Raw genomic sequence first — 23,564 nt, 5'->3', positions numbered from 1 at the left:
CGTCAGTATCCCCTCTCCGCCAGGCCAGTAATCAGATCAGGTCTTGGGTGTACTCAGCCTCTCTGTGCACCCAGCTCTTCCTCTGGGGGAAAAAACCCACCATATCCTGCTCAGACAAGGCTACTTCTGGGCATCACAAAATGATAGAGAGGACCATCAGAAGAAGACCATCTACCAAATTCAGGGAAGGAAAGAGGCTAACACAGTTTCTAGTTCTGGTTTTGGGGGGTTTTCTTTTTTTTTTTCTTTTTTGCCCTTGGAGACCATGAGATGCCTCCTATATCCTTTCCATATACCTTTGTTGATTAAGCCAGGAGAATAGGTTTTTGTCTCTGGCAATCACATGCGCCCTGATTAGGAAAGAAAGAAATCCATCTGATTCTTTTATCTCTCACTTTTCAAAACCTTCCCAGGAAGCCTGAGTAATATTTATGAAGTCTCAAACACGAAAAATGTCTCCATGGTGGGTCAGAGGAGCACGAACAACTTCTTCTATCCTTGACTTGCTTTAGGATCAGGCTCTCCGTGTACACCCCACACTTTCTCCCGGCTGCTCCCTGGATTTGCAGGAGGCATAACTTAGTGGGAGAAGCTTGGGTTTGGACGTTAGAGCAGAGTTTGAATCATGGCTCTACAGACTTGAGCAAGCAGCTTCCCTTCCCCAACCTCAGCCGTAAAATGGAAATATCTCCATTTTTGACAATTTGTTATAACGGATACCACAGACGATGCAGCTTAAACAACAAAAGTATTTCCTCACACTTCTGGAGGCTAGAAGTCCAAGGGCAAGGTGTCGGCAGGGTTGGTTTCTCCTGAGGCCTCTCTCCTCAACTCCTAGATGGCAGGCTTGTACACAGTTATCCCTCTGTCTGTGTCTATGTCCTAATCTTGTCCTTTTATTAGGACACCAGTCAGAGTGGATTAGGGCTCACTCTAATGACTTCCTTTTAAGTTAATTACCTCTTGAAGGGCCTTAATTCCAAATACAGACACATCCTGAGGTCTTGGGGGTTAGGACTTAAAAACTGGGGGCACACGCTTCAGCCCATAACACCATTGCAGGCTGTTTATTTAAGGATCTTTGAAGATGAGTCAGCACAGAGAAGGTATCAAGGGGGAAGGCGTCAAAGCTCAGCCCAGTCTTGCTCTCCCCGCACTGGCAGCCCAGCAACCGCCTGGTGGAGCAGCTCAAACCAGGGTCTCAGAGCCTCACCAGTGTTGCATGCAGAATGCCTGCCTGCTGGTCAGAGCTCCATCCAGAAAGAAGCAACACCTTCAGGAGCCCTGATCTTGGGCTTTGCTTTGAGGACTGTGAAGAATTCACGGAGTAATTCTCAGAAACACAAAGTGATGAATGACTGCTTCCATGACTCCAGAACACACTTCTCTCTAGCCAGGTAACTTTAAGATATCGCAGACTTTTCCGGCAGCCTGATGTCCTGGTCAAAATTCTACATCAATCAGTGCGTCAATTCAGATAGGGAAGCAAGGCAAAGGAGTAAACATTTAAATAATAATGACCTGATTCTTTTGGGGAAGTGCTTTATATTTGACAAACAAAAGTCTTATAACCAAACACGTCAAAATAGATATCTCTTTCGTAAATCAGTGAGTGGTGTTTCTATACCTGGAATATTATGTATGTTTGATTTACCGCATGCTTACGTTTTAGGAAGGAAGACATTTTTATCCTTTTTTAAAAATGAAATATTTGCAATTTGTTGGTCCTAAAATTTTTATCCCACAACAGAATTTGCTCTGTTCTCATGGATTTATAATCTATAAATGCAGACAAGCATAAAACTGGGGGAAGAATAGGCTTTACTAATCAAATTGGGTCTTGGGTTTTCTCAATGAGATTATTTTATTTTAAAACACTAAATATGGGAGCTGTCTCCTAGCAAACTTGTTTGGGAAGATTAATGTGGTCTTATTAGATTGCCCCATCCAGTGTATGAAAGGGATCTGATCTTTGTCTTAAGTTCCTCTCCTTTATAGCTGTGGTTGAACATTTAAAAAAAAAATTCATGCCTTTTAAAAAATGCTTAAAATGGGACCTAGAGAACATTGCAAGTGGTTAAAAAACAAAGTAATGTGAAAATATTACAACCCCAAAGAATTCTCAACATCACTAGTGTTTCCCTTTGATGATGTGCCTTTGATTTAGGTTGGGACACTTTGAAAATACTTTATGCGTGTAATAATTTTTGAAGAGTTTGGAAATAAAATTTCTGCTTAATTCATTTAAAAAAGTGGTAAGTATTACTTTAACTTGAACCTGAAATATTCCAAGATAATCCCTTATTACAGTATTCTCTCCTGTTGTTCATGGACACGCCTGGATTATCGTGGACTTTCTGCTGTTTTAGTACCGACCTTCAGAACGGACGCCTCGCCTCCCCGAGTCTGCTGGGGAATCTGTGGTCCTCGCCCTTGAGAGAGACCTGGGCCCCAGGAGAGGTGGACAGTGGCAGAGGCGACTTGCTGGTCCCTAACAGAAGAACCTTATTCCATTGAGGCTTGAGAATCCTGCTCTAGGGGGACAGCATTGTCCCCGCTGCCCCACAGAGCCGCAATTCAGGCCTCGCGCTCAGCCCTGCCAAGCTCCCGGAGAGCCCTGGATCCTGCCCGAGTGGTCATCGGCCTCCGGTGCCAGCCCTGTGAAAAGAGGCCACTTTACATTTGATACAAAGCGTCAGCCGGTCTCATTCATGGTGCCTGGAACATGCTAAGCTCCGGACGTAGGGCTGGGAAGTGGCACTTGGGCATAAACGCCCTTTCCTGTCCCCCACCCCCTCCCACCTGCAAGGCTTTCACAGGCCGAGAGGAACACGCAGCGGCTTGTCTTTGCCACTCCTCATCCCCCCAGATGTCAAGAGATGTTGTTCTGGGGAACAGCTTGAGAAAAGCCCTATTCTCTTCGCTCTTCCTCACCTGCCAAGAAGCCCTGGGCTGCAGGTGCCTTGCGGCACCGAGGAGCTGCCAGGAAGTGTCAGGCCATTCACGCTGGTTGAGAAGTGGCCTCCCTTCTGCCAAGTCCCAGCCCTGGCAGCTCCGTCCGCCGGAGCCTGTTCTCATCAGCGGCACCTGTCTGCCCGGACCTCGAACTCCAGTGGCCGCCCGAAGTTCACACAAATGCAGGTGACCCCGTGACCAAAGGTCTCCCTCGGAGCCGTGGTGCCGCCCCTGATGAAGCCCTGCTCTCAAGAAGGTCTCCATCCCCGAAGGAAACAAGAGAAGCCAGGCGACTCATGCTATTGCCCAACGTGCTCATTTTACAGCTGGAGGCAGGAGAGGGACCTTGGAGAGTGTCAGCAGGTTGGGAGAGTTCTCAACCCTTGTCGCAACTGGAATTGCCTGGGGGAACTTCAAAAACTAGATCCTGGCTTAGAGGGTCTGGTGTGGGGGTAGAGGGGTAGCACCCCTCAGTGCAGACCAAAAATATTAAGAATCCCTGACCTGGTTCAAGCCGCTACTTTTATAGACAATACGGACAAGAAACACAGAGGTCCTGACAGAAGGGACTTTTGAGATGGCTAATCTTGTCCAATCCACCCGTTTTACAAATGGGGAAACTGAGGCTGGAAAGCTTCCGGAGAACCACCCAAGGCTCCGTAGCTAGTAAGTGGTATTTTAGTATTTTGGGCAGGTTCATTTTTAATGGCCTCAGAAGGCCTTCTACTTCGATCGGGTCTCGTTTTATTATCATAGACTCTGCTTTAAACTCAGGTTGGTTCCCTACTGCTCACAAAATAAAGTCTGCTTTCCACAGCATGGCATTCATGGCCCCACCACAACTTGGCCCCGCTTGCCTCTTCATACCCAAGCAAGAAGGGCCTCTGCTCTGGTTCCGCTACTTTTGAGGGCTCCCCTCCGGCCTTTTCCTGGCTGTGTCACACATCATGGGGCCGAGTCTAGGGGGTCAAAGGGACAGGATCACCTGGATACTCTGGACCTCATCTACAGGACCTGTGTAGACTTCTTGTTTAGGCCTTTCTTGGGGAGGGGGGATGCCAAAACCATTGTTGGGTCTGAGGGATGGCCCTGCAGCGGCTGCCCTGTCCATGTGTGTCCACTCTGGTCTCCTCCTGGGACAAGCCGGAGTCCAGAATGGGAAGAGCGGAGAAGGAGGCTTTGGGGCCAGGATTTGAATTCCAAATGTTGCCTTCTAGACTGTCACAAAGGTCCATTTGTCAAGGCACAAGGATAGAACCTATTACACTGTTCGAGTTACAAATTAAATATTCAGACATGGTACATAGGCCTCCATTTGTGCCCCTTCCCTAACCCTGCACAGGCTGGGGAGGGGGACTAATTTCTGAGGGACTCAGGAAGGAATGACATTCAACCTTGGTGCTGGAAGGCACATGGCCCAGCCCGTCAGTAGGTAGGAGACGGGCACTGGCAAATCCTGGAGGGACCACAGGCTGTAAAGTGATCTGAAATGTGCTGTCCTTCTGGCCCCAGTTGGTGAGCACCTCCTTCCTTTCTTCCTGCAGGCAGTTCTTATAAAGTCCTGTCTTTAAATCCCTAGGCTGTGGCCTTTTTTCCACAACAGAATTTCCATGGAGCATGTAAATACTCGGAACAGGACTGCTCAGTCAGAGATATCTCATATATTTAATTTGCCTAAGGAATCCCAGATTGTTCTCAGGCTGGCTGAACCTGCCTACCATCAGCCCAGCTAGCTGTTCATGAGGCTTCCACTGTCCCTGTGTCTCTGCCCACACTTGACATTATTCAGCTTTCTAAGTTTTACCAGATCATTGGTCGAAAAGTTATATGTCGCTGCTGCTCTAAACTGCAATTTTAAAAAATTGCTGTCTTGGTCTGTTTGGGCTGCTCTCACAGAATGCCGTAGACTGAGGGGTTTATAAACAACACAGATTTCTCACGGTTTGGGAGCCTGGAAGTCCGAGATCTCAGTGGCAGCATGCTGAGGCTCCGGCGAGGGCCCATTCCTGGATCACAAATGGCCATTTTCTCATTGTGTCCTCACGTGGTGGAGCCAGCCAGAAAGCTCTCTGGGGTCCATTTTATAAGGGAGCTTATCCCACTCATGAAGGCTCTACCCTCATGACTGAATTACCTCCCAAAGGCCTCAACTCTTCTAAATCATCGCACTGTAAGTTGGGAATTTGATGTAGGAATTCGGAAGGGACACATTTCAGTCCATAACAATTACTATGGATTGGAAGTAGCTCATCCTGTGCCTGTTAGCTTTAGTCAGCTCAAATACTCCCTCTGACCTAGCAGCCAGGCGCCTTTCTCTAGGGTTCTCTGCAAAATCAGCTTGAGAGGCGAGGAAGCAGTCTGCGGACATCTAGAGTCACTGAGACACTAAATAATGGAGATGCCCATGATGCTATCACCTTCGTCATTCCTGTTCATTCTCCACTTCAGGGACTTTTTCATCTCCTCCATTCTTGCCTTCTTAACTTTCTGTTCTCGAGCTGCAGCGGCCGTGAACATGAAAAGCCATTCCCGCAGCAAGACACTCTGACTCCCACTGCTCCCTCCGCCTGGAACAACGACATTCTCCAGGCTTGTTCCCTCCTTGAGTTTCTACTCAAATGTCAACTCACTGGTGACATCTTCTCTGTCCTTTTTATCTAAAAAAGTAGCTCTTTGAATACATTCCCCCCGTTAAGTTTTTTTTTTTTTAATTTTTAAAAAGTTTATTTAGGTAATCTCTATACTCAGTATGGGACTCGAACTCATAACCTGGAGATCAAGAGTCACATGCTCTTCCAAATGGGCCAGCCAGGAACCTCCCCCGCTTAAGTTTTCTTCTTAGTACCTTCCACCATCTGGCATTCCCACTGCTTGTTATGGTATATGTTTACTGGTTTGTTTATTTACTGTCTATTTCCTGGGGACCACAGTAGCAAAGACCAGGTCACTGCTCTACCCCCATGTGCCTGGGAGGGGGCCTGGCACAGAGTAGGTACTCAGTGATCACTTGTTGAATTGAAAAAATCCTTACTAGTTCTTTCTACATTATGCAAGTGTTATATCTTCTTGATACAATACTTAACTGCCAACATCTGGACATTTACCAGCTTTTCTCAGGGTAGTTTTTAATCCATATCTAATGGGTTAACCGTAGGAAGAGCCATTAGAGAGCGACAAAACAGGAATAAACCATGAACTGAGTGGATTTCCTGTAGAAATTCAGTTAGCTCCCTGGGGTCTCTGGTATCTTCCCCAGACAGATCAAATCAATAGATTTCCAGACCTGGCTTTGAAAAACAAAAAGTGCAAGTTTCTCCTAGATGTGAACTTATTTCCTGGAGCTCATTTGGCACAAATTACTTCGGTTGTCTCATATTGCTTCTGCTGTCCTTAGTCTGAATGTTAATTTCTTATTTACCAGAAATACATCTTTCCATAAAAAGCTACTGGTTTTTAGGCTTAAATTTTTAGCCCAGCACAACTGACAGATTAGAAAACACTTTGTCACGGTTGTACAAATCCTTTCCAAAACACTTAACTCTACTGCTTTCTCTGAAACCTAGTGGGGGAAAAGTGGTTAGGAAGCACTAGGGCTAGAATTCAGTCCCACCAATGTCTTTCTTTAAAAATAGAAAGAAAGAGAGAGAGAAAGAAAGAGAAAGAGAGAGAGAGAGAGAGAGAGAAAGGGAAGGGAAAAAAAGTCTGGAGTGCCAGTTGTATGGGACTGTCCATTGTTTAAAAAAAAAAAGAAAAAAGTTTTAACCCCAGGGTGGAAAAACTAACATTGTCACTAGGATATGAAGAAACCATGGTGAAGAACTAGCGACGGGGAGGCCCTACAGAATGGCCGGTGGCATCTGCTCCTAGGGCCTTTATCAGCAGTCTTGTACGTTCTATTCAAGGCTCTCAGAACGATTGTTGGCATGATGTAAACAAATTGACGCAAATTAGTTTAGCACGGGCTGTGCAAAGTTTAAGCTTGTTGAGCAACACACGTGGGCCACATAGCAACAGCTCCCAACCCGATGCAAAAGGTGTTGGATGCAAAGTACTAACTACCCAGATTCTCCGCTTCTAGATGAGGCAGGATTTGCAAATCACTGGTAGAGACTGGGGGACAACTGGGATTTGGGGAGGGGGCAGGAAGTTGGCAACGGAGGCTGGAGCCCCCCACCCGGACCCTGAAGACCAGCGATGGCTGAGAAGAAGTCCTCCCGAAAGAGCCACTTGCACCGTCTGCCTGGTATAGGCTGGCCGCAAATCCCCAGAGGACTGACCCCCAGAGATTAAGGGGATTCTGCCACTTTGCTCTTTACTTTTGGTTCAAATATCTCAAGACAAATCCTTCTGGGCTGGTGTCGCACAGACCACCTAGAAGGGTCTTCTAATTGTATTTACAGTAATTTAATTACAGCACGGAGAGCTTCAGAAGGCAGGGTTGACAAAGATCTGTACTAGAGGTGTCGCTGGTGGCGTTTTAATCTGTTAAGTCAACAGAGTAATGGTAAAAATAAAGCCACTCCAGAGTTTGGAAGCCAATTCATGGACTCCCACCTCCCCTGCCTTTTGTTTTGTTTTGTTTTGTTTTGTTTTGTTTTAGGGGAGGTTGGGAGGGTGAAGGGGACATTTCCCTGAGGTCCGCAGCTTTCCCACTTTTGTTCATATTATTTTATACTCCATGAACACCTTACGTCGTCCATCTGAACATACACACACATGAATTTAGATATTATAAATGCACCTTGCCATGTGTGGTGCATGTGTATGTGCACGTGCGTTTAATTAAATCTATCTCTGGATAATTGTTCAAGAACTTGGTAATAGTGGGGTTCCTGGGGAGGCTGCCTGGGAGAGTAAGGGGCTAGAGAGAGAGATAGACTTACTCTTAACCTATTTCTATGCACTATCCCCCCACCCAAAACCATTTTTATACCAAATATCTAAAATCATTTTTCAATGAATTCATAAGGAAACTTTTCCTGCAAATACTAAATCACCGAAGTCAGCAATGTGTATACCATTTTGATTATTTGGCTAACTACCTACCTAACCTTGTAGTTTTTTTTCCTCTCTGGGGGCCTCAGCTCTCCTGGCTATACAATGGGAGAGAACGGACCAGCTACTCCCGCAACCTCTTCTTTTCTGCGAGATTTAGAAACCAGAATCTAAAAACAGCGTGTGCTACTACTGCCATCTAGCAGTCCAGAGGGGACCATGTGGGTCCAGCTTTTCTCTGGCATTGTGAAAAGAGGTCTGTGGGCTATTATGCAAAACACAAAGACTTCATTGGCTATGCAGACATCTTGCAGCCCCTAAGTGCTTTCTGGAGCATGAGAAAGTATAAATATATAAACAAATCCTTAGACATTTAAAAAATAGTTGTCCATCAAAAAACTACTAGAATAAACGAATTCAGTAAAATGGCAAGACGGAAAATCAATACACAAAAATCTGTTGTTTTTATACACTAATAAACTATCAGAAAAAGAAATTAGAAAGCAATCCCATTTATAACTGAATCAAGAAGAATAAAATATCAGGCACCTGGGTGGCTCAGTGGGTTAAAGCCTCTGCCTTCAGGTCAGGCCCCGATCCCAGGGTCCTGGGATCGAGCCCTGCATCGGACTCTCTGCTCATCAGGAAGCCTGTTTCCCTCCCACCTCTCTGCCTGCCTCTCTGCCTATTTGTGATCTCTGTCTGTTAAATAAATAAATAAATCTTTTTTTAAAAAAAAGAATAAAATATCTAGCAATATATTTAACCAAGGGGTTGAAAGACTTGTACGCTGAGGACTAGAAGACACTGGTGAAAGAAATGGAAAAAGATGTCGATACACAGAAAGGTGTTCCATGCTCATGAATTGGAAGAATATTGTTAAAATGTCCATACTACCCAAAACAATCTACAGATTCAAAGCAATCCTTACCAAAATTTGAGATTTTTCACAGAAATAGAACAAGCAATCCTAAAATTTGTATGGAACCACAAAAGACGCAAATGCCAAAACAGTGTGGAGAAGAAAAATAAAAAAGAACAAAACTGGAGGCGTCACACTCCTTGATTTTAAACTATATTACAAAGCTATAGCAATTAAAACAGTATGGTATTGTCATAAAAACAGCCACATAGATCAATGGAACAGAATAGAGAGCCCAGAGCCCAGAAATAAACCCATACGTATATAGTTAATTAATTTACTACAAAAGAGCCAAGAATATACAAGGGGGGAAAGGAGAGTATCTTCAATAAATGGTGTTGGGAAAAAACTGGACAGCCACACGCAAAAGAATGAAACTGCATCACTATCTCACACCGGACACAAAAGTTAATCGAGTTAGATTAAAGACTTGAACATAAGACCTGAAGCCATAAAATCCCTAGGAGAAAACGTAAGCAGTAAGCTCCTTTACCTAGGTCTTCGTGATGCCTCTTAAAATTTGATTCCAAAAGTAAAAACAAACAACAGAGACTACATAAAACTAAAAAGCTACCATAGAGCCAAGGAGACTATCAACAGAATGAAAAGGCAGCCTACTAAATGGGAAAAAATAATTGCAAATCATATACTAATAAGGGGATAACAACTAAAATATAGAAAGAATTCATACAACTCTATAGCAAAAAACCCCAATCTGATTTACAAATGGACAGAAGATCTGAATAGACATTTATACAAAAAAGACATACGGATGGCCAAAAGGTACATGAAAAGATGCTCCGTGCCACTGATCAGAGAAATGCAATTCAAAACAATATACATATAACCATACGCCTGTTAGTATGGCTACTGTCAAGAAAACAAGAAGTAAGTGCTGTGGATGTGGAGAAAAGGAACTCTTGTGCACTGCTGATGGGAGTATAAATTGGCGCAACCACTACGGAAAACAGTATAGAGGCTCCTCAAAAAAATTAAAAATAGAACTACCGTGTGCTTCAGCAATTCTACTTCTGGGTATTTATCCAAAGAAAATGAAGACACGAATTTGAAAAGATCTACGCACCCTTATGTTCATGGTAACATTATTTACCATAATTAAGACGTATGTTACAGCAAACTAAGTGCCCATAGATGGGTGAATGGACAAGGAATTTGCGATGTATATACAACAGAGTATTATTCAGGCACAAAAAGGAATGAAATCTTGCCATTCGTGACAACATGGCTGGACCTGGAGGGCATTACCCTAAGTGAAAAGTCAGAGAAAGAACAAATACCATATGATTTCTCTTCCACGTGGAATCTAAAAAACAAAACACCATGCTCATAAATATGGGGGTTACTAGAGGTGGGGGGTAGGAGATGGGAGAAATGAGTGAACTTTTTTTTTTTTAAGTCTAAACTAAATACACATTTTTAATAATTCTGAGCCTGTAATATTTGACCAACAGTAAAACCCTCATTGCAATTCCGTGGTCTCAAGCGCCTTTGGAGATATTCCCAGGCTGCTCCACGTAACAGATATTTGTTGGATACCTACTCGGTGGGTAGACCCCCATGCAGATGTGTCAGGGAAAGGCAGGGCTTTGGTTTTGTGCAGTTTAGACTGTGTAACTCTATTGGGATGAAGGCTAAGATCTTTCGGAAGCATATTCCTGGTTAGCCTAAGCAGCTCCAGCAGCTAGCATGTACTGGTACGTACCAGGAATTTCATAAATTCTTGCTTTCAGTGAATGAACAATAGAACGAATGAATGGCCTGGAGTTGAATTTGTGTTCCCTGCATAAAACGGTATTTTCTTCTCTGAACTTCTAATTTTCTGGTCTGTAAAAGAGAAATGATAACCCTTAGCCCAGATTGTGAGGATCTACGGATATAACAAAGGGTGATGCTTCTGTCAACTGGAAAACACTTAAAAAAAAAAAAAAAGGAGCTGGGGGAGGGGAATCTCTATTTTTTTAAGGCTCACCAAACTATTTACGTTGCATAACTAGGAAATAATACTCTCTATTCCCCAAAGTGATGTTTCCATTTAAGAACTAGAAAGCTAGAATGTTTTCTAAGTTTAGCTAAAAGGGATATTGTGGAAATAACCCAAATTCAGTCAATGTGAAGTACACAGACTGTTTTTACCACCTCTTCTCCCAAACCCACGCTTTCCTGGAAAATGAATAGGTTGTGATCTTTGGATTTTTTGTTTTTTTTTTTGTTTGTTTGTTTGTTTTTTTGTTGTTGTTGTTTTAACTTCATTTCCAGGTTTCCATAGGTCAATTGAAGGAGATAAATTAGATAAATTCTAAAGTCTCTTCCTTTTAAAACAGACTGTTACAGGGACAGCTGTCCAGCCAGGACACCACAGCAGGCCCGTATCACAGGAAAAACTGTGATATGCTGCCACCTGTTGGTGATGCATTGAATTATTTTTTGATTTTTTTGGTCACAGCTGAAGTTTAGCCTTTAAATATTATTAACTACAACCTAATGAATTTACACAAATATTTACAGTAGAAACTCACTAGAGTGCCAAGGGAAAGAGACATTTCCCCCCAGGTATTAACAACACTCAACTCTCAAGCATCCAGTACCAAATGTTACAGGTGATCCCCCACTTCACCTAACGCATTGTCACCTAACGCAGAGATTCTTTGTTCCCACTTTACAGGTGAGGAAAGGGATGTCACTAGATAATAGCTTGCCCCAGGGCACAGGGGCGGTAAGGAGCAGAGGCAGAACTCAAGCCCAGTCCTCTCTGACAGGGCCCAGGGCCCAGCATGAACAAATACTCCCACAGATGTATTTTATAGTATTGATTTCCTTGCTTCTGATTAGAAAAGTATTGAACATCTTTGTAGGAATTTTTATAAATCACAAAGAAAATAAAAATAACTTGAAGTCCTAGGACTAAAGTGAAATCAATGCTAACATGTTGTGTGTATCTACCGATTTTTTAAAAGTTTATTTACTTACTTTAAAGTAATTGCTACACTTGATGTTGGGCTCAAACTCATGACCCCAAGACCAAGGTCACATGCTCTTCTGATTGAGCCAGCCAGGCACCCCTCTATATTCAGTATTTTTAAGGCTTACATTGTATACGTATTTGTACTTTAATATGTAATTGTTGTCAAAAGATCCCTTTTTCCTTTTAAAAATTCATTCAATTATCCAATTAAATTTAGCAAATGTTTACTTTGTGCCAGGCAGAGATACAACAGAGGAGAATAAAAAACAAAAATATGACCCCCCACCCTTGTGAAGCTGACAGTCTCAAAGAAGAGGACAAATAATCACACTAAAATAAATACTCCAGAGTATTCTGTTCTGAAAACTGTTTCAGAGGGGGTGACAAGGGAAGCTACTGGGAGACGGACACTGGGAGACCAGAGATGCTTTCTTGTGGAGGTGTTTAGAAAGATATGGACAATTTATGTAACTTTTTGGCTGCCCTCCCCACTCCCCACCCTTGCCCCCACCACACACCTATGCTCCCACAACCAACTTTCCAAGCAATTCTTGGCTTTGCAGAGAGGAAACGTGGCCTCTCCATTCTCTCTCCACTGCTCAGGTAGGCACAGGGACAGACAGGTAAGTCCTTCTCTAAGCAGATGAAAGAGTGGGAATAAGATATTAACCTCCTACTCCAGGCACCCTGATATTTACAAGTGATTTGGGGGGACCTGGCCGCTCCATTCTCTCTCCACTGCTCAGATAGGCACAGGGACAGACAGGTAAGTCCTTCTAAGCAGATGAAAGAGTGGGAATAAGATATTAACCTCCTACTCCAGGCACCCTGATATTTACAAGTGATTTGGGGGGAACTCCGCTCTCCTGGGTTCGGAGAGAGGAAAGCTTTTCCCCGCACAAACTCCCCATTTCTACTTCCACCACTGAAAGGATCTAGCCCCCATGGCTGGTGCCTCTCTTGGGGGAGAGCCAGGAGTCTACAGTTTGCAACGGAGGTCCTAGTGTCAATGCCTGGGCGACAGAAAAGGCCCACTTCACAATTCCACCGCTGGTTCTCAACCTTAACTGCACAGTGAAATCACCTGGGTTCTGGTTCTCAGCCTCAGAGATTGATTTAAGTGGTCTGGGGTCTGGGGGCAGTGCCTGGGTGTCTGGGGGTTTTGTTGTTGTTGTTGTTTTAAGCCATCAACGTGCAAAGTAAGCAGACAACTGTGTCATTTTGGTATTTCTGTATATTTATTTCTGTATATTTAAAACTGTTACCGATTTCCTTCTCCCACATTCTCAAAGGCTTTTCTTTCCTTGGTTTCTGAGGTTGTGCGGTTCTAATGGACTCGTCCCTGCCTCTGCACATCTTCCTACTTTGATGGCTCCTTTTTCCTTCTGGCCCCCAAATGTAGGTATTCCTGTGGGTTTTCCTTCACCTTCTCTGTTTTTACACTTTTATTTTTTTGGCATCACATAAACTTCCAGGGATGTAGCTGTCTCTCTCCGGTTCTGGTCTCTTCCCCTAAACCCAGACTCACTTTATATTTTCCTCCTAGACACTGATACCTGGACATCTGATAAGACCCACAGAATCATTACTCCCATTAAATGTCTTTGCCACATTTTAGTTTCCCAACACTGATACAACAAATAACCGCAAATTTTTGCCCCAAGCGATATATGTTATCTTACAGTGCTACAGGTCCGGAGTCGAAAACTGGTCTCACCGAGTTAAAATTAAGAGAAGTCAGCAGGGCTGGATTCCTTGCAGAGGCTTTGAGAGAGAATTTGTTTCTTGCCTCGTCCAGTTCCTCAAGCCTGAGTCTGCTGCATTCCTTGGGTTTGGGGTCCCTTCCAGCTAAAACCAGCAACAATGTGTTGAATCTTCTGCCTCCCTCTCCCCCATTTAAGGATCCTTGTGATTACATTGGTCTCACCCACGTAATCCAGGATAACCTCCCTAACTGAAGGTCAGCTGATTCATATCTCAGTTCCATCTGCAACGTGAACGCCACCGGTTATGTAACGGAACACATTCACAGTTTCTGGTGGCTGGGATGTGGGCATTTTTAGAGGTCACTGTTTTTCCTGCCATAGTCATATCTTCACTCCTTCCCGATACCATTGCTTTTCAATCACCTTTTTACATGGGCGAGGGGCAGACAGAGCAAGAGAGATCCAGCAGGCTCCACACCCAGTACTGAGCCAAAGTGGGACCCAATCCCACAACCTTGAGATCATGATCTGAGCCAAAATCAAGTCAGACGTTCAGCCAACTGAACCACACACGCGCCCCCACTGCTTTCATTCTAATGCAGTCCTTCACGTTTTCTCATCTAAATTACTGATACTAACTGGTCTCTCTCAGTTTCTCCTCACTTAATCTATCCAATAGTGGGCTATAAAATCATTCTTCCCAAGGACATTTCAAGTAATACTATCACCTTGCTCAAAAACATTCAGCCTATCTCTAAAGAATTGCTTCACTGATACCTTGTAAAACAATAACATTTGCTAATACCTTCCCTTTGTTTTCTTCTTCAGTTTCAACATCGTCCCTTCCTTTCCAGGATAGCCTCACCAAGAATCTTGTGTGACCTTTTGGGTGCATGAATTTCTATATTTTCTACACAAATACATAAATACAGCAATATATAGAATGTTTTGGATACGTTTAAGATTTTTTATATAAATGATACCCACTGTTTGTATCTTTTCGCAAGTTGCTTTCTTCACCTTGCTTTTGTTTTTTTGTTTTTTAAAGATTTATTTATTTATTTGAGAGAGAGAGATCACAAGTAGGCAGAGAGGCAGGCAGAGTGAGAGGGAAGCAGGCTCCCCACCTAGCAGAGAGCCCAACGCGGAGTCGATCCTAGGACCCCGGGATCATGACCTGAGCCGAAGGCAGAGGCTTTAATCCACTGAGCCACCTAGGCACCCCTTTACCTTGCTTTTAAAGTCTCCACTTGTTCATATGTATAGATCCAGTTAATTATTTTAACTAGAAATAATTAACTTATAAAACTTAATAATTAAAATAATTGTTATTTAAATAATACTTTAAAATAATAAAATATTAAAATAAAATATAAAAAATAAAATAAATAATATCAATAATAAAAATATTAAAAATAATTAACTTAGAAAGCTAATACATAGATTCAATTGGATGAATATGCTACATTTTAGTTTTTGAATATTTTTAAAAAAGATTTTATTTATTTATTTGAAAGAGACAGCACAGAGGGAGAGTGAGACCTGGCTCCCTGCCGAGTAGAAAGCCAGTTGTAGGGCTTGATTCCAGGACCCTGAGATATTGACCTGAGCCAAACTACACCACCAGGTGTCCCAAGGTTTTTTAATGCTTTTGAATAGATAATTCATTTGAATGGTTCAGAAGTGAAAATTATACCAAATGGTACACACTGAGGTCTTGTTCTGCCTTTGCTCCTGTCTACCCCCTTTGACGCTATCACTTAAGAGTTTCTTTTATATCATTCCAGCACTTCATTATGAAAATAAAAGTGATTTTCATAAATCACTTATTTTCAACTCCTTTGTTTTACGAGAGATGACTACAGTATATTCACCCTTCTGTATTTTGCTTTTCACGTAACAGATTATTCTGGAATCACTAATGGGTCTTCGGTTCTATGGGAGGTACAGGAACCCAAGCTTCTTCCCACATAAGCCTCAGGGGCAGCAAGACCTTAACAGAAATGGTTTTGTACCCACCTTAAGAGCCATGACACTGGTCCATCTGGACGATCTTGTCATGGCGAAAGATGGAGCAATGGCAGTGGACCCCCCAAAGCAAGGACCGTCCACATTTCCTGGACTGTTGAATTTGAGAAACCGTCCATGAGTGAGGAAAAGGACACAGAACAGCAAGCAAAGGTAGCAACATGTAGAAATGAGCCACGTCCACACCTACTGTTGGATGAAAGCAGCCCTGACAGCAGGCCTTCAAAGATCACCCCTGAACACAAAAGTAACATCCAGAAGATCGTGTCTGTCAAAGACCAGAACCCCTACCAGGAAGATGTTTACACCAAGCAACCAATTTAGCCCACAGAGAATTCAAATCATGTTTGAGAACTCGAAAACGGTATCTGTGGTCTTGGGATGATCAAGAAAGATTTGATTCTCAGTTAATGAATTGGTAACATCCACTTTTGCCTCTTAGATAAAAGGACTGCAGACAATTTACTAGATTCATGCTTCTGGGAATAGCATCTACCAGCATGCACTGTTATCAACAAAACAAAAAGAGGCCCAGCTCTACGGATAATATAAACTCCTCCAACCACCTGCCCTAGGCATGTGGGGTAGGTGTCTTTATAATAATCACGTGTGGGGTGCCTGCGTGGCTTAGTGGGTTAAAGCCTCTGCTTTTGGCTCAGGTCATGATCCCAGGGTCCTAAGATCAAGCCCCGCATCGGGCTCTCTGCTCAGCAGGAAGCCTCCTTCCCTTCCTCTCTCTCTGCCTGCCTCTCTGCCTACTTGTGATCTCTGGCTGTCAAATAAATTTTTAAAAAAATTTAGAATTATCACTTGCGACCAACAAAGAACAACCAGACCCTAAAAAGGAAGTAAGCCATTGAAGATGTTATCAATAGATGTTAAAAGGATTTAAGTTCCCTGGTTAGCTTTCTATAAAAGACCAACCCTAAAGGCGCTCACTGGCGACCCTCTTAAGACCTCTCTTACTCTTGAGAGCTTTTTCTGTATCTTCATTTAGAAGAAGATAGAAGCAAAACTTCTATGGCTTTGCTCAAAAACAAAATTAATTAATTAATTAAAGTAAAATAAAAACTCCTACACTGAGCACATCAGCTTTACAATTTCTGGCTAGTTGCTTTTTTTGTTCTTTAACTTAACTCGAATTCAGTGGTCTTCTAACTTTGTTCCTTCTTTATGTTAGTCTGTAGCTGCAAATTTGATGTAGTATGCTAATGAAGAACTCCAAAGAAAGTTTAAATTCTACATCACTAACTCTGTAAGTCTAAAGCCAACTTTAAATCTAACAAAACAAAAACAATTAAAAAAAAAAAACCTAGCGATACATCTTAGAAATCTTTCCAAAACAAGTTCATAGAGTTTGCTCATTCTTTTTTATCTTTTTTTTTTTTTAACAACTTCATAGTATTCCATTGTGTGGGATGTACCAAGTTTAATTATTTCCCTATTGAAATAATTCTGTAATGAATAACCTTGTACATTCAATATTTCATACATTTGCAAGTGGATCTTAAGGGTAAATTCCCAAAAGTGGGATTGCTGAGTTGAAGGGTAAATGTATTTGTAATTGTGTTAGATGTTGCCAAATTGCCCTTTACAGGAGTTTATCATTTGGCATTCAATGAGTAGAGAGCAAGACAGTATATATTTCCACAAGCGTCTCCAAGAGAAGGTGTTGTTGCGTAACTAGTCTGATAGAGCACAAAGTATCTTAGTATAGTTTACATTTGCATTTCTCTTACTATGAATGAGGAGTGAAGGTCAACATTGTTTCATGATTAAGAGGCATTTGTCTTCTTCCTTCCTTGTGTCTTCTTTCTTTTGGAACTCTTCTTATATTTTGACCATTTTTTTCCTATTCCTATTGTGTTGATGTTTCATTTCATCTTAATTTCTAGTAGCTCTTTACATAGTAAGTTGATAGGTAGAGGGGTTAACTCCTCTGTCTGTAATTTGGCTTGCAAATATTTTTCCCAGTTTACTATTTATCCTTGATCATGGTTTCTTTTACTTGAAGAGGTTTTAGATTTTTAGATAGCCATTATTTATCAAATTTTAAATGATATCTGAATTTTGAGTCACAATTAGAAAAACCTTCTTAAGGGCGCCTGGGTGGCTCAGTGGGTTAAAGCCTCTGTCTTCTGCTCAGGTCATGATCTCGGGTTCCTGGAATCAAGCCCCGCATCGGGCTCTCTGCTCAGCAGGGAGCCTGCTTCCTCCTCTCTCTCTCTGCCTGCCCCTCTACCTACTTGTGATCTCTGTCTGTCAAATAAATAAATAAAATCTTAAAAAAAAAAAAGAAAGAAAGAAAGTAATACCTTCCTATATCCAAGGTGATAAAAATTTCACTCATTTTCCCTCTGGTACTTTTGTGAAGAAGGGGTCCATTTTCCCCCCAAATGATTACCCAGTTGTTATAACACTATTTACAAAAACATTATTACTCCACAAAATGGAGATGCCACCTCTATTATACAGAAAATTCCCATATATATTTGGATCTTCTGAATTTTCCGTTATACTCCATTGGTTTGTTGTCCATTAGTGCACACTGTTTTCATCATTTATAGCATGTGTAATATTTGATAGGATTAGTTTCTCCTCATTGCTTTATTTTTTCAGAGTTTTATCGGCAAGTATTGCTTATTTTTTTATATTAACTTCAGATTTAACTTAACTAGATTTTTAAAAATGGTTGCTATTTTGATTGGAATCATGTTAGATAAACATATGAAGAGTTACAATCTTTTTAATGTTCAAATTGTCCTATCTTTACAAGTAAGAATCACTTCAAGTTGGCTTCAAGTTTTTTTTAAATTAAATAAAAATGGTTAACACATCATCCAGGTTTAATGATTATTAGCTAACGGCCAGTCTTGTATCATCTATATTTATCTTCACTACCCCACCTACAGATTACTTTTAGGCAAATCCCAGACATTATATGTATTATTTAATTCATAAAATATTATAGTTGGTACTAAATTATAAAGACTCTTTTTTCCCTTGAAGAAAGAGTCTTTAGAGATATAATTATCATGTAATATAGTGCAAGTTTAAAGGCATACAATGTGATGATTTGATACACAAATATATGAGAAGCGATTAAGAACTTTGTTAGTTTATTTGTTTTAAAGATTTTATTTATTTATTTGAGAGGGAGAGAGAGTGCGCACGTCCACACAAGCAGTGGGAGGTGCAGAGGGAGAGAGAGAAGCAGACACCCTACTGGGCAGGGAGCCCGCCATGGCCTTGAGGGGCTCAATCCCAGGGATTGAGCTGAGATCATGACCTGAGCCAAAGGCAGATGCTTACTTGCACATGTAATTTTGCTAGATATGATTAAATTCTCCTCCATGGGCTTGTGCCATTTTGCATTCCTAGTGGCAATGTATGGAAGTGTGTATTGATATAATCTAATTGTCAAACTCCTGGATTTTTGCCAATCTGATAGGTGGAAAAGGAGATTTTATTATGAGACAGGTTGAGATATTTTCAAATGCCTTTGTATTTCTTTTTTTTGTGAAGAATCTATTCAATATCTCTCATTCATTTTTTTATATGACCCTTGGTCTTTATTTTTTCTACTTGTAGAAATTCTTTATATATTAAGGACATTAACCCTTTGTGATATCAGTTGCAAGCGTTTTCCTCAGTTTGCCATCTTTATTTTTACTTACTGTGGTTTTTGTCATGCAGTTTGTTATGGGCTGAATTGTTTTCCTCCCAAATTCCAATGTTAGTTCTTAACCCCAAGTACCTCAGAATGTGACTGTACCTTTTTTTTTTAAGATTATATTTATTTATTTGACAGAGGGAGAGAGAGATCACAAGTAGGCAGAGAGGCAGGCAGATAGAGAGGGGGAAGCAGGCTCCCTGCTGAGCAGAGAGCCCAATGCGGGCCTCGATCCTAGGACCCTGAGACCATGACCTGAGCCAAAGGCAGAGGCTTTAACCCACTGAGCCACCCAGCCGCCTCAGAATGTGACTGTACCTTGAGATAGGTCCTTTAACGAGGTTATTAAGCTAAAATGAGGTCATATTGATGGGCCCTAATTCATTATGACTGATTTCCTTATAAGGAGATTAGAACACAGACACTGGGGGAGACCATGTAAAGACAGACAGAAGATGGTAATCTATAAACTGGGGAGGGAGACCTCAGAAGAAACCAACCCTGCTGACAGCTTGATCTCAAAAGTCAAGTTTCTGTTGCTTAAGCCAAGTTGTCCTATTGCTTAAGCCACCACATTGTAATACACTTTGGTGTATTAGCTTGCCATATTTATCAGTCTTTTCCTTAGTGTGTCTCAGTCTTGAGGCAGTTAGTAAATGTCTCCCACTCCCAACAGAGAAATTCACCCTCACCTTTTTTCTAATATTTGATCACTTCATTTTCCCCTGTAACTGTTTAATTTTATAAGTTTTAGTTTTACAGGAAAGTTGCAAAGACAGCAGAAAGCATTCTTGTGTAACTCTCACTTTACCTTGTGGGTACCATCTTCTATTACCATAGTATGTTTGTCAAAACTAAGGAACGAATGTTGACACAGTGCCATTAACTAAACTTCACACTCTTGTTTTGATTTCCTTCGATTTCTTCTGATGTTTCTTCTGCTGTTCAGGATCTCATCCAGGAAACCACATTACACTTAATTTTGTGCCCCTTCAGGTGCTTCCGGACTGTGACATTTTCTCAGCCTTTCTTTGTTTTTGATGGCCTGCGTCCCAGAGTGCCGCTCATGTATTATGAGGAATATCCTTCCACTGGGGTTTTTCTGGTGTTTTTCTCATTGTAGACTGGGGGTTGGGGCTGCTGGAAGATCACAGAAGTAGAGTGTCATTCTCATCACATCAGATTAAGGGTACAGGATATCAACCGGACTTATCACTGATGATGTTAACCTTGATCACTATAAAGTTATATTTTTTCCTCCCCTTTCATACCTGACTCTTTGGGAACCACGCACACCTTCAACTGGGAAGAGGAGTTAAGCTCTTGTTAGAAAAATGCCTGATGAATTTTTATTTAAAGACTGCATTCATTTATTGAAGAGAGAGAGAGAGAGAAAGCACACACATACAGAGGGAGAGAGAGAGGGAGAAGTAGACTCTCTGCTAAGCAGGGAGCCCAGGACCTTGGGGCTCTTGGTTCCAGGACCCTGGGATCATGACCTGAGCTGAAGGCAGCCACTTAACCAAATGAGCAGCCCGGGCGCCCCATCTGAGAATTTTTTATGACAAATGCCCTACGTAACATTCCACTGCCCAAGCCTCTGCTGTGAGAAATAAAAAACCTGGTCAACCTCTTCAATGCTGGCCAGATTTCAAAAATGTAAATATAAAATCATTCAAATGTGATACTTATTGGTTTTCATGGAAACTTAAAGCAATTATTTTAATTAATTATATTGAATTGTGGGGTGCCTGGGAGGCTCAGTCAGTAAGCGTCTGCCTTTTGTTTTGTTTTGTTTTGTTTTTTGTGTGTGTGTGTGTGTTTTTTTTTTTTTTTTTTAAGCATCTGCCTTTGACTCAGGTCATCATCCCAGGGTCCTGAGATAGAGCCCAGCATCGGGCTCCCTACTCATCGGGGAGCCTGGTTCTCCCCCTTCTCCTGCTCATGCTGTGTTCCCTCTCTGTCAAATACCTAAATAAAAATCTTAAAAAAAATTATATTGAATTGCTCTTCGAGAGAATTTGTTTACTCTATGAAACCACACACTTAATATCTAAGACGGTGTGGATTATAGTTAGAATTTGCAACTTCATTGGCAAATTAATCCAACTATTTATTCTATAATTGCTATTTCCCTAAATACACACTTTGGAAAACAATCACATTGCCATATAGAAAAAATAAATGTGGTCCTCTTGAGGTTATGTTTTGGAGTATTTATCAGTAACTGAAATTGCCAGTAACTGTTGTCAGGTATTGAGTTCATTGCCAGCGTTTATTTTTATTCTTGAGCTTTGATTAGTGAACTTTTTTTGAGTTAGTAAACTCGTGAGTTATTTCTGATTTGTATTGTTTAAGCCAACTGGGTTGTATAACTCTAAAATCTACTATTTATGGAAACTACATTAAAAAAAAAAAAACAACCAGGGGGCGCCTGGGCGGCTCAATGGGTTAAAGCCTCTGCCTTTGGCTCAGGTCATGATCTCAGGGTCCGGTATCAGACTCTCTGCTCAGCAGGAAGCCTGCATCCCTCTCTCTCTGCCTGCCTCTCTGCCTACTTGTGATCTCTGTCTGTCAGCTAAATAAATCAAATCTTTTAAAAAAAAATCCAGGTCAATACATATGTAAATCATGGTTGTCCTACATTGGGATAAGTTGTCAACTCTGCCTTTAGATGCAGTATGTAATATTGTTGCATCAAGCGTACTTACCGGCAACATATCAGTATCTGCTCTTCAGCTACATGCAGTGACAGTGCGCCTTCAACCCGGAAAAAAGGGAAAGGAAAACATCTCATTACTTTGTATACTTATATAGTTTCACTGACAATTTTTCAGATTTTTTTCTGAAAAAAAATCAATTTCTTACAAGTGACCTTGACTTCTACAGTCCTTGATTTTTCTTGAAATTGTGATCTAATTAACTTTTTTTTTTTTTAAGATTATTTATTTATTTATTTGACAGACACAGAATACAAGTAAGCAGAGAGGGAGGCAGGCAGAGAGAGAGGAGGAAGCAGGCTCCCGGCTGAGCAGAGAGCCCGATGTGGGGCTCGATCCCAGGATCTGGGATCATGACCTGAGCCGAAGGCAGGGGCCCTAACCCACCGAGCCACCCAGGCGCCCCTCTAATTAACTTTTTTAATGACAAATTTAATGTATGTGATTCTCTACGCACTTTAAGTTAAAATGCCTACAATATGAATTGAGACATACCCATGTGTTTGTGTTATAAACAGCAAGCAGTCTGTTTGAGATGTTGGGTTTTATCACCCACTGCTGTATTTGTAAACAAAGACAAATGTTGCTCTAAGATGTAGTTGTAATTGGCTACGGATGTGATACTTGGTTTTTTAAGGATAAGCTTATTTGCTTTTGTGTAATATACTTAAAAACTTTCTAAACATGTATTTTCATAACTTTAAAAAAAGATAAATTCCCCTTTCTCTTTTCCTTCCCCTTTTCCCTATTATGTCCCTTTTCCTTTGTGACAATTCAGTCCAAGACTGCTAGATGCCACAGTGGGCTTCCACAGCAGGGTGAGGACATAGAGTTGGGGAAAGATCACATGGGGTGGGAGCAGTAAGGGATTTCACAGTCCATGTGGAGTGAAGAAGATGTTAGTGTAGGAGGGTGACCGCTCCCGAGGAACAGAAGCCCAAGTGGAAGGGAATGGCCCCAACACGGAAGCTGGGGCCATGCTGGCGATGAGCGATTGATTACATAAAATGTGATTAATCAAATAAGTAAATACATTAAGGTAATGGGAACCAGGTGTCTCATTGTCAGAGAATAGACAAATAAATATGGAGAAGGAGAAGGCAAAAATGAACCTTGTGGCATTCATTTCAAATCAGAGGTAGTGGTGTGAACTTATGGTTGTCAATATAGACATACAGAAATACAGATTGTATTTATTAATTTTTAGATTTTATTAACATATCAATTCATGTGTTTGTACAACCTTACAGCAATGAGCCTACCCAGTGCCAGATTTTGGTTCCCACATACCGTAGATAAAGCTGGGACATCTTGTACTGGAAGTTAGAACCTGCTCGAGAGTTATGGGGACATGTCAAAAGGTATGAGAGGCAACTTAAAAGGGGCTCCCACTAGCCAAATCTAGGCCAATCGGAGCAGCAAAATAAATAATGATAACCTACTGAATAAAAGAGAAACCCATTAGTTCATACTGATTGAAGTAAATAAACTAATTGAATGTTTGATGAGGAATGGGAGTATTTACAAATCTCACAATACCTCTGCACAAAATACTTACTATTTCAAAAGGAAGAGTAATGTT

This window comes from Neovison vison, chromosome 12 (assembly GCF_020171115.1).
Source record: "Neovison vison isolate M4711 chromosome 12, ASM_NN_V1, whole genome shotgun sequence".
NCBI classification, from domain to species: domain Eukaryota; kingdom Metazoa; phylum Chordata; class Mammalia; order Carnivora; family Mustelidae; genus Neogale; species Neogale vison.
Note: the sequence above shows the minus strand (reverse complement) of the source record.